The sequence below is a fragment of the Dryobates pubescens genome, chromosome 10, assembly GCF_014839835.1.
Source record: "Dryobates pubescens isolate bDryPub1 chromosome 10, bDryPub1.pri, whole genome shotgun sequence".
NCBI lineage: Eukaryota > Metazoa > Chordata > Aves > Piciformes > Picidae > Dryobates > Dryobates pubescens.
In genome coordinates, this window is record NC_071621.1 from 7,561,664 (window position 1) to 7,583,609 (window position 21,946).

Genomic DNA, 21,946 nt, shown 5'->3' on the forward strand with positions numbered 1-21,946 from the left:
GCAAGGCTGGGGAGAGGCCTTGAGCACAAGCCCTATGAGGAGAGGCTGAGGAACCTGGGATTTTTTAGCCTGGAGAAGAGGAGGCTCAGGGGTGACCTCATTGCCCTCTACAACTACCTGAAAGGTGGTTGTAGCCAGGAAGGGGTTGGTCTCTTCTCCTGGGCAACCAGCACCAGAACAAGGGGACACAGTCTCAAGCTGTGCCAGGGGAAGTTTAGGCTCGAGGTGTGGAGAAGGTTCTTCACCGAGAGAGTCATTCGTCATTGGAATGTGCTGCCCAGGGAGGTGGTGGAGTCACCATCCCTCGAGGTCTCCAAGAGGAGATTGGATGTGGCACTTGGTGCCATGGTCTAGTCATGGGGTTTGTGGTGTGAGGTTGGACTCGATGATCCTCGAGGTCTCTTCCAACCTTGGCGATACTGTGATACTGTGGCCAGCAGGACTAAGGAAGTGATTGACCCCTGTACTCAGCACCGGTGAGCCTATACCTCAAATACTGTGTTGAGTTTTGGGCCTCTCACTACAAGAATATTGATGTGCTGGAGCATGTCCAAAGAACATGGACAGTGAAGCTCATGAGGGGTCTAGTGCACAGGTCTTAATGAGGAGCAGCTGAATGAATTAGGGTTGTTTAGTCTGGAGAACAGGAGGCTGAGGGTAGACCTTCTCATTCTCAACAATTACTTGAAAGAAGGTCGTAGCAAGGTGGAAGTCAGTTTTTTCTCCCAAGTAATAAGCAATAGGACAAGAGGAAATGGCCCCAAGTTGTGCCAGGAGGCTGAGTCACCATGCCTGGAGATATTTTTAAAAAAGCACTTAGGTCATCATTTAGTTATGGACTTGGCACTGTTAGGTAACAGTTGGACTTGATCCTAAAGATCTTTTCCAGCCTAAATGATTCCGTGATTCTAAAACTAAACCATGTGGCACTCGCCCAGCAAAAATGGGGAACAGTGGCTTCCAAAGATAAAATATTTCAACTTTTTAGATTAAAGAAAATGCTAAGATATATAGTTTCCTGTAGGTTTTACCTTTCAAGGTTAATCTCCTGATGAATTTACAGTGAAAAATTATGATGTTAACTGAAACATGCCAACATGGTTCTTTTGCTCAGCTGGAAGTCAGGAGTGTGAGACTGGTGGGAAAGTTATTCTATTGTCAAGTCGTGTCCTTCCTCAAGTGAAACTGCAGCAAAGCAACACAATTGTGAATAAGACAGGCTATTTGTTAACAGATGCTCCTAATATGTCTTTGTTTCAAATATGAATGTTGATGGTATATCTCTAAGGCACTGTTCTTCAGCTTTGTATTTAGTCATCTGATGTCCAGTGAGTAAGATGGTGCAATGCAGAGACAGGAGGGTAGCTCCCATGAAACGCCCTGGGGGAATAGTGAGTGGGCTGCCCCTCTACAAAGGTGACATGGCCAGCAGCCCAGCTGAAGTGCCTCTACACCAATGCATGCAGCATGGGCAACAAACAGGAGGAGCTGGAAGCTGTCCTGCTCTAGAATAGCTGCGACACAGCGGCAATTACAGAAACTTGGTGGGATGAATCCTGTGACTAGAGTGTGGCTAGTGATGGCTACAAGCTGTTTAGAAGGGACAGGAAAGGAAGAAGGCCTGGGGGTGTTGCCCTCTATGTAAGTTGTCACTAAAGAATAGCTGTGAGCAGGATGAACACTTATGGGTAGGCATTAGGGATCAGGACAACACAGGGAGCCTTGTGGCAGGAGTCTACTACAGGTCACATGGTCAAGCAGAGCCTGCTGATGAAGCCTTCTTAATACCAGCTCAAGGAGACATCGTGATCACAGGCTCTCATCCTGCTGGGGGATTTTAACCACCATGACATCTGCTGGAAAAGCAGCATGGCTGGCTGTAGGCAGTCCAGGAGGCTCCTAGAGCACCTAGATGACAGCTTCTTAAGAAATTAACAGCCCTACCCAAGGGGATGCAATGTTGGACGTGTTGGTCACAAATGCAAGTGAGGTCATCAGGGGTGTCAAAGCTGAAGGCAGCCTGGGCTGCAGTGGTCACACACTAGTACAGATCCCTGTCTTAAGGGCTATGAAGCCCATGAGAAGCAGAGTTAGGACTCTAAATTTTAGGAAAGCAAACTTCCAGGAGTTAGTAAATAGAACCCTGTGGGAAATGGCTCTCAGAAAGTAATTGGGCAAGGAAAGCAAGAGACCACCGTGGCTGACTTGTGACCTGCAGGTCAAACTAAAGGGCAAGTTGGGAGTGCACAGAAAATGGAAGGAGGGACAGGCACCCTAGGAAGAGTGCAGGGATGCTGCCCGGTTGTATAGGGTCAAGAAGGCCGAGGCACAGCTAGAACTGAACTTGGCAAGGATGTAAAGAAAACCAAGAAAGGCTTCTACAGGCACATTAACCAGAAAAGGAAGGTTAAAGAGAGTGTACCCCACCCGAGGAGCAACAGTGGGGAACTAGGAACAATGGATAAGCAGAAGGCTGAGATTCTCAACAACTTTTTTGCCTCAGTCTTCACTGGTAACCCCTCTCCTCATGGCTCTCATGTTGATGGCCCATCAGATGGAGACCAGGGAGACAAAGTCCCACTGTAACTGAAGACAAGGTGCGTGATCAGCTGAGGACCCTGAAGATACAAGTCTGGAACTGAGGGTATCCAAGCCTGGGATGAAATGCATCCCAGAGTCCTGAGGGAATTAGCTGATGTAGTAGCCAAGCCACTCTCCATGATATTTGAAAAGTCCTGTCAGTCAGGTGAGGTCCCTGGGGACTGGAAGAAAGGAGACATCACACCCATTTTTCAAAAGGGTAGAAGGGAGGACCCTGGGAACTACCAAGTGGTCAGCCTCACCTCCATACCTGGGAAGATCATGGAACAGATCCTCCTAGGTGCCATGCTGAAGCACATGGAGGACAGGGAGGTGAGTCAAGACAGCCAGCATGGCTTTACTAGGGGAAAATTCTGCCTGACTAACCTAGTGGCTTTCTGTGATAAAGTGACTATGTCAGTAGATAAGGAACGACCTATGGGTGTGATCTACCTGTACTTCTGCAAGGCCTTTGACACAGCCCCCCACAACATCCTGCTCGACAAGTTGGAGAGATAGGGGTTCGATGGGTGGGCTGTTCAGTGGATAAGGAATTGGCTGGATGGTTGCATCCAGAGGGTGGTGCTCAATGGCTTAAAGTCTAGGTGGAGAGCAGTGACAAGTGGTGTCCCTCAGGGGTCTGTACTGGGACCTGTTTTATCAGTGATATAGACAGCGGGACTGAGTGCACCATCAGCAAGTTCACAGATGACACCAAGCTGAGTGGTGTTGTGGACACAGGGACAGGATGTCATCCAGAGGGCGCTGGACAAGCTGGAGAGGTCAGCCCAGGTGAACCTCACAACATTCAACAAGAGCAAGTGCAGGGTCCTGCACCTGCACCAGAACAACCCTCACTATCAATACAGACTGGGTGATGAGGTGTTAGAAAGCAGCCCTGTGGAAAAGGACTTGAGGGTGCTGGTGGGTGAGAAGCTGTACATGAGCAGTGTGAGCTTGCAGCCCAGAAAGCAAATCTCATCCTGGGCTGCAGCAACAGATGCATTGCCAGCAGAGCCAGAGAGGTGATTCTGCCACTTTGCTCTGGTGAGACCTCACCTGGAGTACTGTGTACAGGTCTGGAGCCCTCAATATAGAAAGGTCATGGACCTGATGGAGTGGGTCCAGGGAATGGCCATGAAAATGATCAAAGGGTTGGAGCACATCTGTTATGAGGACAGGCTGAGGGAGCTGTGGTTGTTCAGCCTGGAGAAGAGGAGACTCTGGGGAGACCTAATAGAAGCCTTTCAGTGCCTGAAGGGGGCCTACAGGAAGGATGAAGAGAGACTGTTTACAAAGGCCTGTAGTGACAGGAGGAGGGGCAATGGCTTCAAACTAGAGAAGAGCAGATTTAGATTGGGTGTTAGGAACAGGTTCTTTACTATGAGGGTGGTGGAACACCAACAGGTTGCCCAAGGAGGTGGTTTGGGTCCCATCCCTGGAGATATTCAAAGTGAGGCTTGACAAGGCTCTGGGCAACCTGGTCTATTTGAAGACGCCCCTGCTGACTGGGGGGTGTGGGGGGTGTTGGACTAAATGACCTTTGAAGGTCTCTTCCAGCCCAGCCCATTCTATGATTCTGTGATCTCACAGAAAGGATGAGTTTGGGTGTGGTGCTTTGGCATCGCAACCTGAGAAGAGCTCACAGAAGCATCATTAGAAGTTTGTTTGGAGGACCTGAAATCACACACATGGTACAATGCAGAGGACAGGGGATCCCTGGGGGAGAATTAGATGGACAAAACCAGGAACAAAATGGACTTTGTGTAGTAGAACTATGATGTCTTCCTGTGATCCCGGGGGCTGCTGCTTCCTGGCAGAGTTATTGACCTGGCTCCAGTCTGTTGCACTCTTGACCAGGAGCCCAGGAGCCTTTGGAATTTTAAACTTTGGAACAAAGGAAGCCATTTCAGTTGCAGATATGGATCTACTGTACGATGAGTCGCTCATAGCAGTAAGGAAGATTGGGGACTTAGAGTGGTGGTATCTAGGGAACAGTCATATTGCTTCTGTCATTGCAAAAACATGACAATAACCTTGTATGACAGACCATACTACAGGTATTAGAGGAAGGAAATATATTGTACAATAGCCTAGTATGGTCTAGAAACCAGCTACCTGGGGTATTTGTCCCCTTGGGTGATGTGACTGGCAGAGTGACACAAATGTGATGAGATATTTTAAATCTATTACAGTAAGGGATGTTAAGAGTGTGGCCACCCCTGCTAGCTACCCTGGCCCAGCATCCTGTCCAGCCCCCCAAACTTTATTCAGGGACAGTGATATGGCTGCCTCTTTCCCCTTATCAGGTTTAACCAGAGGGAAAGCTGTGAATGCATCTCAGAGACACACACATGGACATACAAAGGACACTGATGCAGCCAGTTCCACCCCAGTGGCTGGGAGTTAAAGTGACTGACACTTGTGCCTGTAGATGGCATCAATTTTCACTTGTGCCCACAGAGATCCCTCTGGTATCTGGCCCTCAGTCCTTGCAGTACATGTGCACATGGGATAGAGAGCACGATCGCACAGCAGTAGTGAAAGATTTAATGAGAAGATAGAACAAGACTGGACAGACCTGTGGTGATCTGGCACAAGGCTCAGCCAGAGAAGTGTGCTGACTGGCTCTGTTTATATGTCACCAGCCCCTCAATACACTTTTGTGTCTGCCTCTCTGTAACTCCTTGCTCCCCTTCCTCTGCATGTCACTTACCAGGAGGCAATGTCGCACCCACTCCCTCCAACACGCTGGATTCTCAGGTTTGCACCCCTGCGAAGTCTCTGTTTGTCTGCAGGTTCTTGCTAGCCCATCCATTAATGTGACTGGTAAGCTTCATTTCTGATTAGTGTGTTAATGCTAACTGCTCAGGCTTCAGAGTTCTGTGTGTTTGTATCCCTTCATTTCCTTATCCTCCCGACAGATAAAATACTCTTTCCCATGCTCCATACATTCTTACCAATTAGCACAACTAACCAAATCTGTTCTTGTTTCTGGTCTGTCCTACCACTTCTATTAGTAAGTTTTGGTTTTGTTTGTTTTGGTGGTGGTGGCTATTTTGCCTCCTTTGACCAGATACCCTCAAAGGAGTGAAACTTTCATCCCACATACCCTTGCAAGTATGTCCAGAAGTGATTTATAGTTGGCTGTGCAGCTGCGGAATTAGCTGTGTGGTGACCCATCTGGAGATAATCATGAGGCATGGGGAAGTGGGAGTCCAAATACCAATACTGATGGCAAGCATGCAAAGAAACAGATTTCTACCCATCAGGGGGAAACATTCTCTTCAAGAGCAGTTTCACAGTGCTGGTGTGTGTCTGACAATGACTGGGTTGACAACTGCAAGATACATGGAGCAGCACAGAGATGGCTAGCAGACTGGATGTGTGTTTGGGAAGGGAATAGCCTGCAGGCAGTAAACTAATGAGTTGGCTTCCATGTAATAAAACCAAGCCTCTTCCTGCAGAGGTGAAAGCTATGCAGACAGGCTGTAGGACCTCCAGCCACTGCTGAGGGTAGGTCCACACTAACAGGGTTTCTGTGAGGTCAGGCAGATTTGGATTTTTTTCCAAAGATCTCCACCTGCAGGTGTAGAAGACAGAATTTTATGTATTGGGGTGGGCTGTACAGGCGATTCACACATTGAAACTGGACACTAGCTTTTCCAGGTACCATGATGAATGTAAATGAAGCTATTGCAGCTTCATGAAAAAGTTGAGACCATGTGTAGTCTCTTTATCTGCAGTCAGAACCAAACAAGAATTTCATGATTAGGCAGTTAGTGGACAAAAGGATGCAAGGACCACAGTTCAGCAATGAAAAGCAGTTACAATGGAGCAAGACTTCTTCCATGAGAGTTCCATTGACATTCATTGACAGAAAGTCCATTTTAACTTAATGATGGATATAACCTTGTCTAGAGTACTTCTGACTATTCCCTAAGACACAAGCATGCTCCCTGGAGAAAGTACAATGGGATGCACATGCCTGGTACTGTTAGGAAACAGAAAAGAAAGAGTGTAAATGCCTGATGCAGAAGCACTATAGTAAATCTTTCAATATGTAAAACTTCTGGATAGAAAAAGGCAGTGACCAGTTGTCCAGTTATCCAAAGCAGATTGAGAAAAAATAGTATCCTTACAGCAGAGATAATTCACACCCCACCCCTCCCACTTCCTCATTTTAGAGACACTTAAGCACCAGAATGCCCGGTCCAGGGAGATCATGAATTTCACAGTATCACAGTATCACAGTATAACTAAGGTTGGAAGAGACCCCAAGGATCATCAAGTCCAACCTGTCCCAGCAGACCTCACGACTAGACCATGGCACCAAGTGCCACGTCCAATCTCCCCTTGAACACCTCCAGGGACGGCGACTCCACCACCTCCCTGGGCAGCACATTCCAATGACGAATGACTCGTTCAGTGAAGACCTTCTTCCTCACTTCGAGTCTAAACCTCCCCTGGCACAGCTTGAGACTGTGTCCCCTTGTTCTGGTGCTGGTTGCCTGGGAGAAGAGACCAACCCCTTCCTGGCTACAACCACCTTTCAGGTAGTTGTAGAGGGCAATGAGGTCACCCCTGATCCTTCTCTTCTCCAGGCTAAACAATCCCAGCTCCCTCAGCCTCTCCTCATAGGGCTTGTGCTCAAGGCCTCTCCCCAGCCTTGTTGCCCTTCTCTGGACACATTCAAGTGCCTCAATGTCCTTCTTAAACTGAGGGGCCCAGAACTGGACACAGGACTCAAGGTGTGGCCTAACCAATGCAGAGTACAGGGGCACAATGACCTCCCTGCTCCTGCTGGCCACACTATTCCTAATACAGGCCAGGATGCCATTGGCCCTCTTGGCCACCTGGGCACACTGCTGGCTCATGTTTAGGCGGGTGTCAATCAGCACCCCCAGGTCCCTCTCTGTTTGGCAGCTCTCCAGCCACTCTGACCCCAGCCTGTAGCTCTGCATGGGGTTGCCGTGGCCAAAGTGCAGCACCCGGCACTTGGACTTGTTAAATGCCATCCCATTGGACTCTGCCCATCTGTCCAGTCGGTCGAGGTCCCTCTGCAGAGCCTTTCTGCCCTCTAACTGACTAACATCTGTTCCCAACTTGGTGTCATCTGCAAACTTGCTGATGACTGACTCAACCCCCTCATCCATATCCTCAATGAAGATGTTAAAGAGGATGGGGCCCAGCACTGATCCCTGGGGGACGCCACTGGTGACTGGCCGCCAGCTGGATGTGGCACCATTCACCACCACTCTCTGGGCTCGGCCCTCCAGCCAGTTCCTAACCCAGCATAGAGTGTTGCTGTCCAAACCACGAGCTGACAGCTTAGCCAGCAGTTTACTGTGGGGGACGGTGTCAAAGGCCTTGCTGAAGTCCAGGTAGACCACATCCACAGGCCTCCCCACGTCCACCAGGCGGGTCACCTGATCATAGAAGGAGATCAGCTTGGAGAGGCAGGACCTGCCCTTCCTAAATCCATGTTGGCTGGACCTGATCCCTTGGCCATCCTTCAGGTGCACAGTTATTGCCGCCAGGATAATCTGTTCCATCACTTTCCCTGGCACTGAGGGCAGGCTGACTGGCCTGGAGTTTCTGGGTTGCTCCATCTGTCCCTTCTTGTGGATGGGGACCACATTGGCCAGTTTCCAGTCATCTGGGACCTCTCCAGTGAGCCAGGACTGGAGGGAAATGATGGAGAGCGGATCAATTTAGATCAATAAGATTTTAAAAATCTTTGTTAGCTATCTCTTGGTGCTGATCTGATGACACTTGGCATATCATCAGACCGACAGCGGCCCAAAGCGATTTCTCAAGTCCCATCAGCTTATTTGTTGTTCCCACAATGCCCTATTCATTATTAGTCTTTTTAATAAGAAATTTGTAGAAAGTAGAATAAACTATGCAGTGGTACCTTGTCCCTCATGTTCTAACCACGATGCTTTGAGACACGCAAACTTACTCTAGACAAAGAGCCTACAAGTGAAGACACTGGAGTTTTTCAACTGCCTGCTTTTTCGGTGTGCACCTACATTGGCTTAGCAGAATTTTTATTTTTCAGTAACAGCTTTCTTAACCAGATGCCAACTCCTCTGCATATACAGTTCAACCTGACCCCATCAGGGATTGTGAATCATTTAGGGTAGAGACAGGCTGCCATTCTGAGCTGCAGGAGACCTCTCATGCCTTCCTGCAGCTCCAGCCAGAGCAGTGTGTCAGCTGCAAGTATGCCACGGCTTTCACTGCCCTTTGTGGCCTACAACATCCCAGTGTTTCTGGTTTATGCCCTTACAACATGAGTATTCACTACCACATTAGACTGAGGTGGGTGCTGACTCTCTGTTGGCAATTCTTAGATCAACATGGCAGTGTGGGTATGCTTGTTATCCTGAGGGGAGAAACTGAATGGTGGAACAATGAACCAGCAAATGACAGTCCTTCAGGTAGCTCTGGAAGCAACAAATGAGTTTAGCTGTCAAAAAGGCATTTTGGTTTTTCAAGGACTGCATCTGCTCTAAAATGCTAGTGAAAGCCATGCAGAAGGGTTTCATCTCCACCTGTCCCCTTCCCTGGCTGCTCTCTTGGGGCAGGGAAGGACTCATATGCTAGATTGATAAAGTGACTCCTCCCTCATCACCTGCCTGTAAGCTGCTGGTGCTGCATTTGCAGTGACATAGTTTAATTTCTCCACAACCAATTTCGCTGGCCAAGTATGGTGGGGATGGGGGAGCAAATGCAGAGCAAACATCACTACACCAGCCTTGCTCCTGAGGCCTCCGTATCTTCTGTTGTACCCCAACACCACAAATACTTGCCAAAATGCCTGCCCTCCTGATTTCAGGGGCTGTGTGCTGGCCATGGGTGTTTCTTTTAAGGCTGCAGGGAGGGAAGCCCTGTTGAGCTGTGAAAATGCATCATGTTGGCAAGGCACAATCTCAAGAACTGTGCTGCTTCAGCTACTGATGAATAAGATGTGTTGAGGCCAGTGGCTGGTGGGAGGAAGTGATGGGAGCATGTGGCTACTTGCATGGAAAGGTAAGATGCAAGACTGCCTCTGTCATCCACAGGAGCTGGATCCTCCTGATGCTCCCCAAGAAGCAGGAAGTCTGTAGACACCCCTTGTCCACTGGATAAAGTGAGTGGTGCTGGCAGACACCCTGAAACACAGAGGCACTGGAGTGGCTCTGGCATTTTTTAACTGCCCCATTTTGTTGTTTTTAATCCATTTATTTTTCTCAGTGTTACTTCCGGTTTGCAGACTTAGTGTTTGCATCCTAGTCACCTCTTTTGCTTGGATAACCTGGCATTTTCAGGTCAGAGGTCTGTATGTCCAGCTTCAAAGCTTTTACTGTCAGATCAAAAATGCCATGGCCCCATGGCATCATGCATTACTGAATGTTGTGCATACTCATTTTGCCAACACAAACTTGACCAAATGATTATAGTGTTGGGAAAGCAGATGCTATCAAGCTTATTTATCATCTGTTCTGGAGCCAGTATGAAGCTGAACCAAAATTTGTATTGTGGATCTTACCTATGTCAGCGGGGATGCCATCCTGTGGCCAGGTAAATTGTCTTTCTAGTTTGTTATGGACAAATCCAAGTTGTTGTGAAAATGGCGACTAATTTGAATGACATTAACTTGTTTAACCATTCTTGTGCACTGTCAGAAGGCAAATATCTGACATTATATGTGTTGTGGTGTCAGGGAAGGAAAGTCTCTTGGAGAAGGAAAAATGTTTGCTATCGAATTCTTCATAAAACCAGGCAAGTATGGCTCCAGTTGACCGTATTGGCTCCAGGTGGATTCGCGTGTGGCTTCAGTCCCTGGGTTTGTCTCTCAGTCTTGTTTCAACAAGTAAGACTGCCTACATGCTGCAGGATGTCAATAACATTCTGATGCTCTCTTCCAAAATGATCTTGCTTGGTCCCAGCAGCTTGCAGTGGTGTTAAGATAGGCATGACCGGGGAGGAGAAGCCTGTGGGAGATATTCCAGCTTCCTTTGTGGTTAAGGCACAAGACTGGGAGTCAGGAGATAAATTTCCTGTATTGTACAGAAAAGATATTTTCAACACATAGGATGCATTGATAAAAGTGATCTCAAAGGAGTGCTGCACACAAAGCTTTCATGGAGCCAAGGCTTTGTTCTTGCCAGGCAGTGCACTACAGAGAATTGGCTCTCTCCACCTAAAAAAGTCTGCCATCCTGCAAAGGGAGCAAGGACAAATAGCACCGACGTTTGCTGGTACATTAAAGTGTACATTGCTGTGACCATGAAAGCAGCCTCAAATTGTAAGCCCTGAGTGGGAGCAGGAAAGAACAGGTAAAACATGACTGTGCTCACTTGTGTCACATTGTGTCACCAGGCTTAGGAAGTATGTGGTCAGCATAACCATGACCAAATAAAGCATGTGGAGTTGTCCTTTTGTATTTACAAACAAACTAATTTTGATTTGGATATTGTTTGTCAAAGCTGTAAGAGTTAAAGAATGTAGAGAGAACTGATGGAAAAGATCTTGAGCAAATATTTGTTTATAGTAGCTGGCCAGAAATGTGTGACATGCTTTAAGATTCTTTTGGGATATCCATTTGCGCAAGGCTTTGAAGGGAAATGCAGGGAGGACAAAATCCCTAGCTAGAATTTATTTAAAGGCTGTCTAATTTGAGAGATAGCTTTATAAGCTGTTTGTCTCCATTTGGGAGTGGTACAAACTGTCTTGTCACCTCCTTATTTCTTACAGACTGGTGATAACTGCTGCCAAGGCCTTACGGGAGATGGTAAAATAACTGTGCTGTGGCACATCTGGGAGATCTAGGTTACTTTATGGTCTTAAATCTATTCTGAGACAGTAGTGTTTGCAGGAGCAGTCACTGCCTCCTCTACTTGTCAGAGTCTAGATATGGCTTTCTTAATGATTTTGGGAAAAGAGGTGAATTTCAATTACTGAGCAGTTTACTGACATGGCTGGTCTTGGGGTCATTTAATGAGTTTTCAGCAACTTACCTGTTGCCTAAAGAAGACAACAGCTCCTAAAAATAATGCCATAACTGTGTCACTGCTATGTAGAGAGGCATTGCAAGACATCTGCCCTGGGTCAGAGATGAACTATCTTGAAAAGCCACCTTGGGGATTACAGATTACTCTGAGAAGGGGCTTTACTATGGGAGAGTGGGGTTTTGGCATGATAGAGGTCTTTCATCTGCTGAGTTACAAATTGTCATAGTGAAATAATGCTTTTGTACAGCTGAGTTGGACTTTGAACCAATGTTGAATAATTCTCATCACCTATATGATGAGCTCCATCTTCCAGATATGAGCATTTTCATGTAACTCAGAAATGAAAGATTGTCAGTGGTCCCTGGAGGATGCCCCTGTTGATGGTGCAGAGCTAGCTGCCCTTTCTAGTCACATGAATGAATAGGATTTCTACTAAATTCTATTCATCAGTCATTATAGTTCTGCAGTTTCCTCTTATAGGACACTGAGCCCTTAAAGAAGTGAAAGGCCCAGATCACACCCAACAAGTTAACTCTTGAAGAGACCTAACAAAGTCTGTGTTAAGCACAAGAAGCAAATATACCAGAAAAGGAGAAGCTGAAAAAAGCTGATGGTAATGTGAGATATCTCTGCCATTTCTGCCATATGAATGCTCCTTTCCTATGACAAGTAAAAGGTGAGAAACAACTATGAAGAGAGATGAAACAGTGTCTGTGAAATGCATCTCTCCTCTATTCAAGTCTGATCTGAAAATGAGTTCCCACTGTGCAAAAGAGATGTGGTCAGGCTGGAAAGTGTCCAGACAAGGGCCATGAGAATGATCTCCATATGAGGAAAGGCTGAGATAACTGGGTTTGTTCAGCCTTGAGGAGGAAAGGCTTAGAGAAGAACTTATTGCTACATACCAGTACATAAAGGGTGGCTACCAGGACAATGGAGACTCCCTTTTTACAAGGAGTCACATGGAGAACACTAGGAGTAATGGGTACAAGATGAAGGATTTTATACCACTCAATATTTGTTTCTCTATGTGGATGAGATATGTGCACTGATAAAGATTTATCTTTGTAATATTTCCTCAGCTGAGTTATGATTAACCCTAAGGATATAGGATGACTTTTGAACATGAAGGTCATCTTGTGCAACAAGTACTGTCTCATGCTTGTTTGATGTATGTGCTGATGCATAAAAGAGTGCAGGGATTCATGTAATGGTCCTGGTAGTCCTCTCCCTGGATCACCTGGATGCTGCTTTCCTGTCCTCATGCCCATGAAACAAGGTATAGCAGTTCTCTGGCCTGTGAAGGTGGGCAGCATTTGGCATGTGAGGCAGCTGTGATTGCCAGGGGCTCAGAGTGGCAGCAGTGTGGTGCTGGCATTGAATGCCACCTTTCAAGGGCTATAGATGAAAGAGTCCCACTGTTATTTGCATCTCTCCCCAGCTGTATCCCATGACATGGTGCATGGAGCCTTTCACAGTGGACCCAGGCACAGACAGCTGGGCTAGGATGCAAGCCTGTTTCCTTGCCAGTGGTGTGCTGTGAGCAAAGATTGAAAGTTTATGGCCGTCTTATCCTTGTGGGTTCTCCTGCTGCTGGCAAGGCACAGTTTGTGCTAGGCTGACAGGTAGTTGATACTAAAAGCTCAGAGACCTCTAATAATAGTCATACAGAATGAGATAGGTTTGTTTAGTATCACAAAGGACTCAATAACAGGACCACTAGTACTGTCTTAGGCTCACTCCAAAAGAAAAAGATCATGAAGTTGGCTGCCAGAGATGGATTTCCTCTGGTTTTCCGTGCTTCAACCCTGCCTGGAGAGGCTTCTTCTTCCTGTGTATTCCAGAGGGCAAAGCTTTCATTTAAGTTCACTAGTTAATTTGGTTTGACTTGTTCAGTGCTGGCATACATCAGCACATGCTTCTCAGATGGTCAGTTCAAGATGGCAAAGCAACATCCAACTATTAGCTTGCCACTGGAGTGTACATTGTTGCTGTACTGTTCCTGCTCAGCAGCAGCCTCCTGCTCAGAGGAAGAGAGGCAGTTGTCACACTCACTACAGCTGGATGATTTGCATACAAAAACTATAGACTAAATTTTTTTCCCCCCTCACATGTCTTCTACCTTTCAACTTGCCTTTCTGAAAAAGCTTTAGGTGTCTGAACAAAGGGACTTTTCTGTCCCTGATTTTTCATCAGTTCTGTTTGCTCCCACTCCTCTCACAATCCTTCTCCCCTCCAGATCTCCTCTCTAATGCAGAGTGGTAATGTGGTAGTTTTAGGCTGTGCCTAGAAATTTTTCCACAGATCTTGAACAGAAAGTAGTAGAATGTAAACAAATCACTATTGGATGTGAAAAGGAAAATAATGGTAATGTCTAAATAATCCCATTGGACAGACAACAAACAGAAAGCTAATTGTGTAAACTAACTCTCTCTTTTTGGCTTCCTTACTCTGGCAAGGAACTAACTCTGGCTTCTGTTGGCTTTGCTGACCTTTGCTGACCTTGGCTGCATTGCTTTGTTGTGGCTGAGTATTAACAAACAGCTCTCTGCTCTTCTCTCATCTCTATTGTGTACAGGGGGGAAGGGAGAAGGGAGGGGGAAGGTTTTGGTAGCCCCCTGGTTTGTCCAGGGGGGATTCTTGTGTTGTTAATAAATTGTGCATATATGCAAATATTGTATATTTAGTGCATTTCATTTCTAGGTTGTAGTTTTGCTTGTAAACACAGCTTCATTCGCTTCCACTGAGCTAGTCTGGCAATTTTATGCTGGGGGGGAAGCATATAAATAGAAAAATGATAACTAGAGGAGAAAGGAACAGAAGAAACAAAGGAGGAAAGAGCCCAGCCACAGCTGGACCATGACTTGTCTGAGTCTGGTGTGAATTTACTCCGTGCAGCTTCTCGAAACAAGGTAAAATAGAAGCACAACTACAGGGTGATGCATGTGGGCTCCTGCCTTCGTGGGATCAAATCGTTCCTAGTTGGAAAGACTCCTTGCAAAGGCATCTCCATTGTCCCATTTATTGTGCAGGAGACATAGGCATCTTCCTCCAGAAGACTGCTAAACTGTGTCATCTATGGCTTCATTCCTCCTAAATCTAGATTTCTAAGGTGAAGCTGTCCATGTGTAAATTCAGTGTCTATTGTCCCTGTTTCGGGATGTAGAGGCTTAATCAATACTGTCACAGTATCACAGTATAACTAAGGTTGGAAGAGACCCCAAGGATCATCAAGTCCAACCTGTCCCAACAGACCTCACAACTAGACCATGGCACCAAGTGCCACGTCCAATCTCCCCTTGAACACCTCCAGGGATGGTGACTCCACCACCTCCCTGGGCAGCCCATTCCAATGACAAATGACTCGCTCAGTGAAGAACTTTCTCCTCACCTCGAGTCTAAACCTCCCCTGGCACAGCTTGAGACTGTGTCCCCTTGTTCTGGTGCTGGTTGCCTGGGAGAGATTTTAGTCTCATCCTGCAATGACAGATGACTGTGGTTTGGGTCTTCATCTTTAGACTCTTCTCTCTGTGTTGACTCTTTATCTCCAGGGACTACAAGTGGGAGTTGAGACCTGCAGCTTTCATGTAGACACTCAAAATTTGCCAGCACAAGCCCCCTCCCTACTTTAGGCTAGGATAATTTGTCCATTAGAGTGTCTGTATCTTTATTTGAAGCATAGGAGACTGGTTAGGCTGGACACCCAACTTTCACATAGGAACAACACTGCAGTGGGAAAGGATGAGATGGTAGGTGGAGTCATCCATTCCATGGGTGGGCTTTCCTGCCTCCTCCCTTCATCCCCAATCCCTGGGGCTGGGCAAGCAGGGCTCTCCCGCCTGAAAAGTCTGTCAGGAATGTGAAAGCCCCTCTCTGTTGGTCTGAGCTTTTACACAACAGCTTGCCTGTTTGCAGGCACATTATTCCCTACTAAGAAGTAAGTTTTCCTACATTTATACAACAGGGACTTATTTAGACTACCAGCCATGATCTCACTTATTTATCTATTTATTTATTTATCTTAACTTCAAAGCCAGAATTTTCTCCATAAAATTCTTTACAGAGAATGGAGCAAAAACTTTTTGCTCTGAACAACAGATAATGAAACCATAACAAAGCCTGGTTTGCCACTTAGCTCTGGACAGTTCTGTGGCAATCAAGAAGCTTCAGTACTCAGTTCTGCAAAAATGGTCAGTTTGAGTCCAGACCCTGGTTAGCTCTCATTTTGCTGTACAGGTTTATGGATGTGAAATCCTAAGTCAAGCTGAGCAATATCACAACTTTCTCTTTTCTATTTTGTTCTATATTTTCTAGATGAAATTTCATAATGTGCTAGTAATTTTAGTAACAATATAAGGAAATACAACAACATAGTGTCCCAAAATTTCACACTTCTTGCATTCAGTATATTCCTAAAATGGGTGAGAATATCATAAACCCACATACAAGTGTAGCAAAGGCCACAGCATTTCACACACCAATAATCTGCCATTCATTTAGAGCATTTCTGCCAACTCAATGGTCTATGTGTGTTCTGGAGTGTGGTCTTCAGTGTCCTGTTTACTCCTGACAGCTGAGCCTTTTTGAGCCTTTCATCTGGATCTTTTTGATGACACCTCACTTACTTCTGGTGCTACTTTGTAAGCCTACCTGCCCCAGCTGTCCACTTGTATTCTCCCCTCTGTCTCCTCCCCTCAGCAATCCTTTGGTTGCCTTGCTAAGAACACACATTTTAAACAACTGACTGGGCTCACTGTATTAATTTAGCCTTTATACTCCAGCCTCTGTGTTGATATCTGCACCTTTATAACCCATAAGCCATTCTCTTACTTTGTGTTCTCACCACAGCTTTGGTTAAGACCTAGCTGCTGGCCCTACTGCTCTGGAAGGTGAACTCTGCTTGGCTTTGTGCACGTTTGCTGAAGTTCCTATTGCTCTTGATTCATGAATCTAGGAAAATAATATTAAACCCTAGATGCATTTTCCTACCATTTCTCATGCTTCTTAGACATCAGCATCAGTTTCTCAAGATATAACTCAGGGTGTTGGAGTGCATCTAGTGTTTTCTCCTTCTGGCAACTCCAAAGTCTGCTCATCTCCTGTTTGCACAATGCCTGCAGCTAGCCTATTTACAACACCTCTTCCTACCACAGGTAGAGGTGTTCTTCTGCTCCCTATTTCTATTTCATATCATGCATCCTGAATGCCCTGAGTTCGCTTTCATCTACTTTCCCTAAGGATACCTTAGCTTCTGTTTTTTAAGCTGGGCAGCTTTCTTCTGCTGCTGCAGATCAGTGAGAACCACTTCAGTAAATCTCTTCCGTATCCTCATCTGGGTAGGACTGACTCTTTCAGGTCTTTTTATAACGTGGGAGGGAAATGCTGCAGCTTCTTCCAACCCGAAAGTGTATGCAGCTTCAGAAAGCCTTAAAGAGCATAGCAAGCCCATGGCATCAGCAGGACCTTGTGGTTTCTGTGTGCACAGCAGCCTCCAACTTATCACAAATTTATATGCAGATTTTAGGTTAGTTTTGCATTTACCAGCCAATGCCCTCACTTTAATGGCTAGGTCTGTAGTGTAATGGTTGGAAACAGGACAAAATGGGTCAAACCGAATCAGGGGCTTGGAACACAAGCCCTATGAGGAGAGACTGAGGGAGCTGGGGTTGCTTAGCCTGGAGAAAAGGAGCCTCAGGGGTGACCTTATTGCTCTCTACAACAACCTGAAAGGAGGTTGTGGACAGGCAGAGATTGTTCTCTTCTCCCTGGCAACCAGCACCAGCACAAGAGGGCACAGTCTCAGGCTGCACCAGGGGAGGTTTAGGCTGGAGGTTAGGAGGAAGTTTTACACAGAGAGAGTGATTGCCCATTGGAATGGGCTGCCCAAGGAGGTGGTGGAGTCACCATCATTGGAGGTGTTCAGGAGGAGACTTGATAGGATGCTTGGTTGCATGGTTTAGTTGATTAGATGGTGGATGGTGTTGGATGATAGGTTGGACACGATGATCTTGAAGGTCTCTTCCAACCTGCTCTATTCTATTCTATTCTATTCTATTCTATTCTATTCTATTCTATTCAGCAGGTTAACCTGGCTATTTTCCCAACATGGAAGTGAGGGAAAAGTAACACTCAAAAACTTGAGATCGAGACAAAAAAAAAAAGTGGGACAAGAATAAAGCTTACTGATCAAAATCTGATAAACTTAGTACAAAATGCATAATTACCTTAACCTATTTGCAGAAAAAGCACAGCACAGAGCAGCAGCAAGCAGAAGCAACCAAGCCAAAAGCCCAAGCCAGAAAAATACTCCCCCATCCCTCCTTGTCTGGCCGTCATCACAGTGGGAAAGACCAATGCCCAAGAACCCAGAACCCAGAAGCAGCAACTGGAACAGGAAGCCTTCCATATTGCAATCTGAACTTCAAGCCCCATAATACTTTGCTCCAGTTAGCACTTCCATTCTTTGAAAGCTGGCATGATTGGGGTATGGTATGAATAATGGCAGCAGCTTCAACTCAATCCATGACAGCAGTTTAAGGTTTACAGGAGAAAGAGGTAAAAGTGTGACTTCAATATCACTAGACAGCATGAAGTTGTTTATGTAACACATAAATTTCATGATAAGCATTTCTTTTGACTTCTCAGAATTTCTGCCTGGCCTTCCAATGTTAATATGGCCATCCAAATGATGTAGCACAAACCTTAATGGAAATGTAGGTTAAATGAAGTGATGGGTGTTTGATGACCTCTTATGGCAAACAGAATAGTCTGCATCCCTCAAAATTACAATTACTATGGAGATCAAAAGTGTTTGACTCATTCCTTACCCTGTTTGCTGTTGTGGTGGGTTGAAATTACACACACCCCTCCCCCTCCCCTCCAGCTAATTTGGAGAAACTACCTCCAATATAAAATTGCCAGTCTTAGCTCGGTTTGGGATGGAAGTGAATGAAACAATATTTACAAACAATCTAAAATCTAGAAATATGAAATGCAATGAATATGTACAAAATACACAAGCTATGTGCTATACACACACACACACATATATATATATTTACAATTCATAAACAACACAGAAGCTCCTCATATCCCCCTGGACAGATCCAGGGGACCCATGCACCTCCTCCCTCCCTCCTTCCTGTTACCTCCCACAGTAGGCAAAACAGAGGCACCCTGGCAAGGTGACAGGAGAAAGACAGGAAAAGTTGCAAGCAGAAGCGACAGAAGAAGAAAAGAGAGCAAGAACTGTTTGTGCCTCTGCTCTCTATTGCCATTAGCAATCCAATGAATTATATAGATCTTATCATTATTTTCCTTTTATATCCAATGGTAATTTATTTTCAGTCTTTGCAGTCAGGGCTAAAGTTCCCCCTTCAAACTGTAACAGCTATTTTTCTCTGATTTACATCACCTGTATAGCAGGAAACACCATATTTTTCTGTGTTTTTACAGCATCTTTTACATCATCATCATTATAAAATTGGAGGTGAATAATTTGTCTTAATAAAGGGACTCTTTTGTGTGTGTGTGTGTGTGTGTGTGTGTGTGTGTGTCAGAAAAACCTGTGAAAGCAGAAGTGGACTCATTTGTCTGCATAAAACTGCATGGGATGACCTCTGCTTATAATCTACCTGTAAATTAATACTTTCATGGTAATGATGTTTTCTGTGATTGAAAAGGACTGTCTCACGTTGGTGTGTCTATTGCCACATTAGAGCAGTCTAATGTGTCCTGTGGTACTGGAGAAAGGTATTTGTTAATAGAGTCTGATTCACAAAACATGACCAGGCACTTCCTGAGTTACAGGGGTATATGTAACTTCCTAGAGCCTAAACTGTTGTCACCTTGGTGTTTGTAGACAACCAAATTAAACTGGAATCTATTTTACAAGAGAAGAACATCCATGTGATCTCCAACCCAGCAAGAAAAAAGTAGAAAAGCTTTGAAAAACACACTTTTGGACAATTAAGTGTTTCCTTCAACACCACACTTCTGAACAACTAGGTACTTCCATTAACAGCAAAAATGGAACAATTTAATAGAAAATGAACAATGATTCTCCTCATCACTTTTCCTCACCAGACTCATGCAGTAAGGACTTCTCTCCAGCAGCAAGAGGGAAGAGACAGGCCGTGGATGTACACTCATGATGCACATCGAATATGAACACTGGAAGTAACTATTGATGACCTTATAGATAATCCTAAGAGAGCTGGAAGTGTTAATCTCTGGCTCAAATTTTAGAAGGTCAAAAATGCGTATTCATCTTTCAAGAACAATTGCTTCTTTAGGAATGTTTGCATAGCAGAAACCATAATTTATACTTAGAAACATTCAGTTTTTCAAGGCAAAATGTTAATAGCATCTTTCTCTTTGTGAAAAAAGCAATTTAGTATTCTTTTTCTTAGTGTTACTCTGCTTGTAGCTATAATATAAATGTAGCATCTGTTTCTCCAGTTGGCATATTTTTAAGGCCAGGCTGGATGTAGCTCTGTGCAGCCTGATGTAGCGTGAGGTGTCCCTGCCTGTGGCAGGGGGGTTGGAACTAAATGATCCTTGAGGTCCCTTCCAACCCTAACAATTCTGTGACTCTATGATTCTACGTACTGTACAGGGATTGTAGATTATATTGTCTTTTATCAGATTTTATCTGATACAGGCAAAAAGAGTTTGGCTGGTATGGTGCCTAATTAATATTGCATTGAGTATGTAATTTGTAAGTGTTTGAAATACCAGTATAAAGAATGAGTGTCAGAATAATCTTTCAGTACTCTCTGATGGCAGAAAAAGTGATGGGTTTTTTTTCCCCTCCCCTTTCAAATACAACCAGTTTTTCATAGTGAGAACAGTTGAATGTGCTCTTTTATAACTTTTCTGGCATTTCTGGCTCTGCTATCCTTCTGCTTCCTGCCCAAGCTCAGGGCAATGCCTGAACTGTCTGCTCAGTGAAGCTAATCCTGATCTGTGTACTTTTTCTCTTTGCCACTTGCAACATCCATCTCATGCTTCATAAGAACTGTGTTTGGGCAGGGAGTAATGGGTGCTGGGAATAAGTCGAGTGCTAGTTCCTCACTGAAATCACATGATGGCAAATCTGAGAATTCCTGCTTCATTTATGAGTGTGCACAAGATGCAATCTCACTCTCTCCCCATCCAGAGATGCTTACTACAAAGAACTGAGCTGAATTCCACAGCGACAAAGTCATTTACCCAAATATCTTTCTGTTCAGAAAACGCCAGGCATCTCGCAGCTCCCTCAGCTGAACCAAGTTTTCATTTGTAACATCTGTGCATATTTTTTTTTTCCCCAAGAATTCAAAAGAGGCTTCAAGAATTCTTCAAAAGAGCAGGTAAAATGCATTTTTTTTGTTCCTAAAAGAAAACTTTTCTAGAATAGTTTAATGCAATTCTGTTCTTTCACGAGGAAGAGTTTTAATATGGGCAATTAAATATTGCATATTAAAAGTTAGTAAAACTTTGCAAGTAGTGCAGGATCTCTGGAGAGTATATGCACCTGAGCATTCAACGTTTTAAAACAGCAGTGGAACATATTGAAGAATGTGTAACAATATGCAACGGCTCTATTAGTTACATTTCTTTTTACCTTTACATTGTCTCAAATATTAACCTTTCCTAGAATATTTACTATTCCAATGACTGTTTTAACTTACTTTAGATTCTTTAGGGACTCAAACTTACTGCAATCTTTAACGTGTACTGTTTTATCCCCCCTGCTCTATTAATGCACAAGGGAAGAAATTCAGTCTTATGTTTTGGGCTAGATGTTCTTTAGAACACGAACTTTCTCATTTAAAAAGTATGTTTAGGTCTGTCTGTTGATGCAACACATTGATTTTGTCAATTGACTGCCTCTCTCAAATAAAATGATTTAACAAAAAAATTAAGCAGGCATGCACTCCCATTACTTTTCTGAATCATCCCATTTCATGGATTTTCCTTGTGTTTGCTGTATTTGTAACAAGCTGTTGTGATTTTTCTAATCACCTTGCTGGAGTACTCTGCCAGAAAGAGAGCAACAATGGGCTGGTCTGTTCTGCTTAACCCTGCATTTACTGCAGGAGGAAGAAGGTGAAACTGTCCCACTTTCTGAGAGCTTGAGAGTTTACAAATCAGTGTGAATGTTTGGTTTTTCAGTGAAGGAGTTCAGGCAATTAATCACCTAAATGCAGCTACATATTTTTTTATGAGGAATTTAAAAAAAATATATAATAAAATCTACTACTCACGTAAAACATATTGATGATCTGCAACTTTCAATAGATGTGATTGACCTCATGTATAGGAATCTCTCTCTCTTTTTCTTTTTCTTTTCTTTTCTTTTCTTTTCTTTTCTTTTCTTT

General features: G+C 44.7%; 1 protein-coding gene across 1 annotated transcript in view; it reads left to right on the forward strand.

The window, feature by feature from the left end:
- The first annotated feature begins 20,906 nt into the window (after positions 1-20,906).
- OCA2 (OCA2 melanosomal transmembrane protein) overlaps positions 20,907-21,946 on the forward strand; it is a 219,560-nt gene continuing 218,520 nt past the window's right edge. Inside the window, exon 1 of the mRNA XM_054164621.1 lies at positions 20,907-20,935. The gene's annotated coding sequence lies outside the window, so the exon portion shown is untranslated. The remainder of the gene's footprint in view (positions 20,936-21,946) is intronic.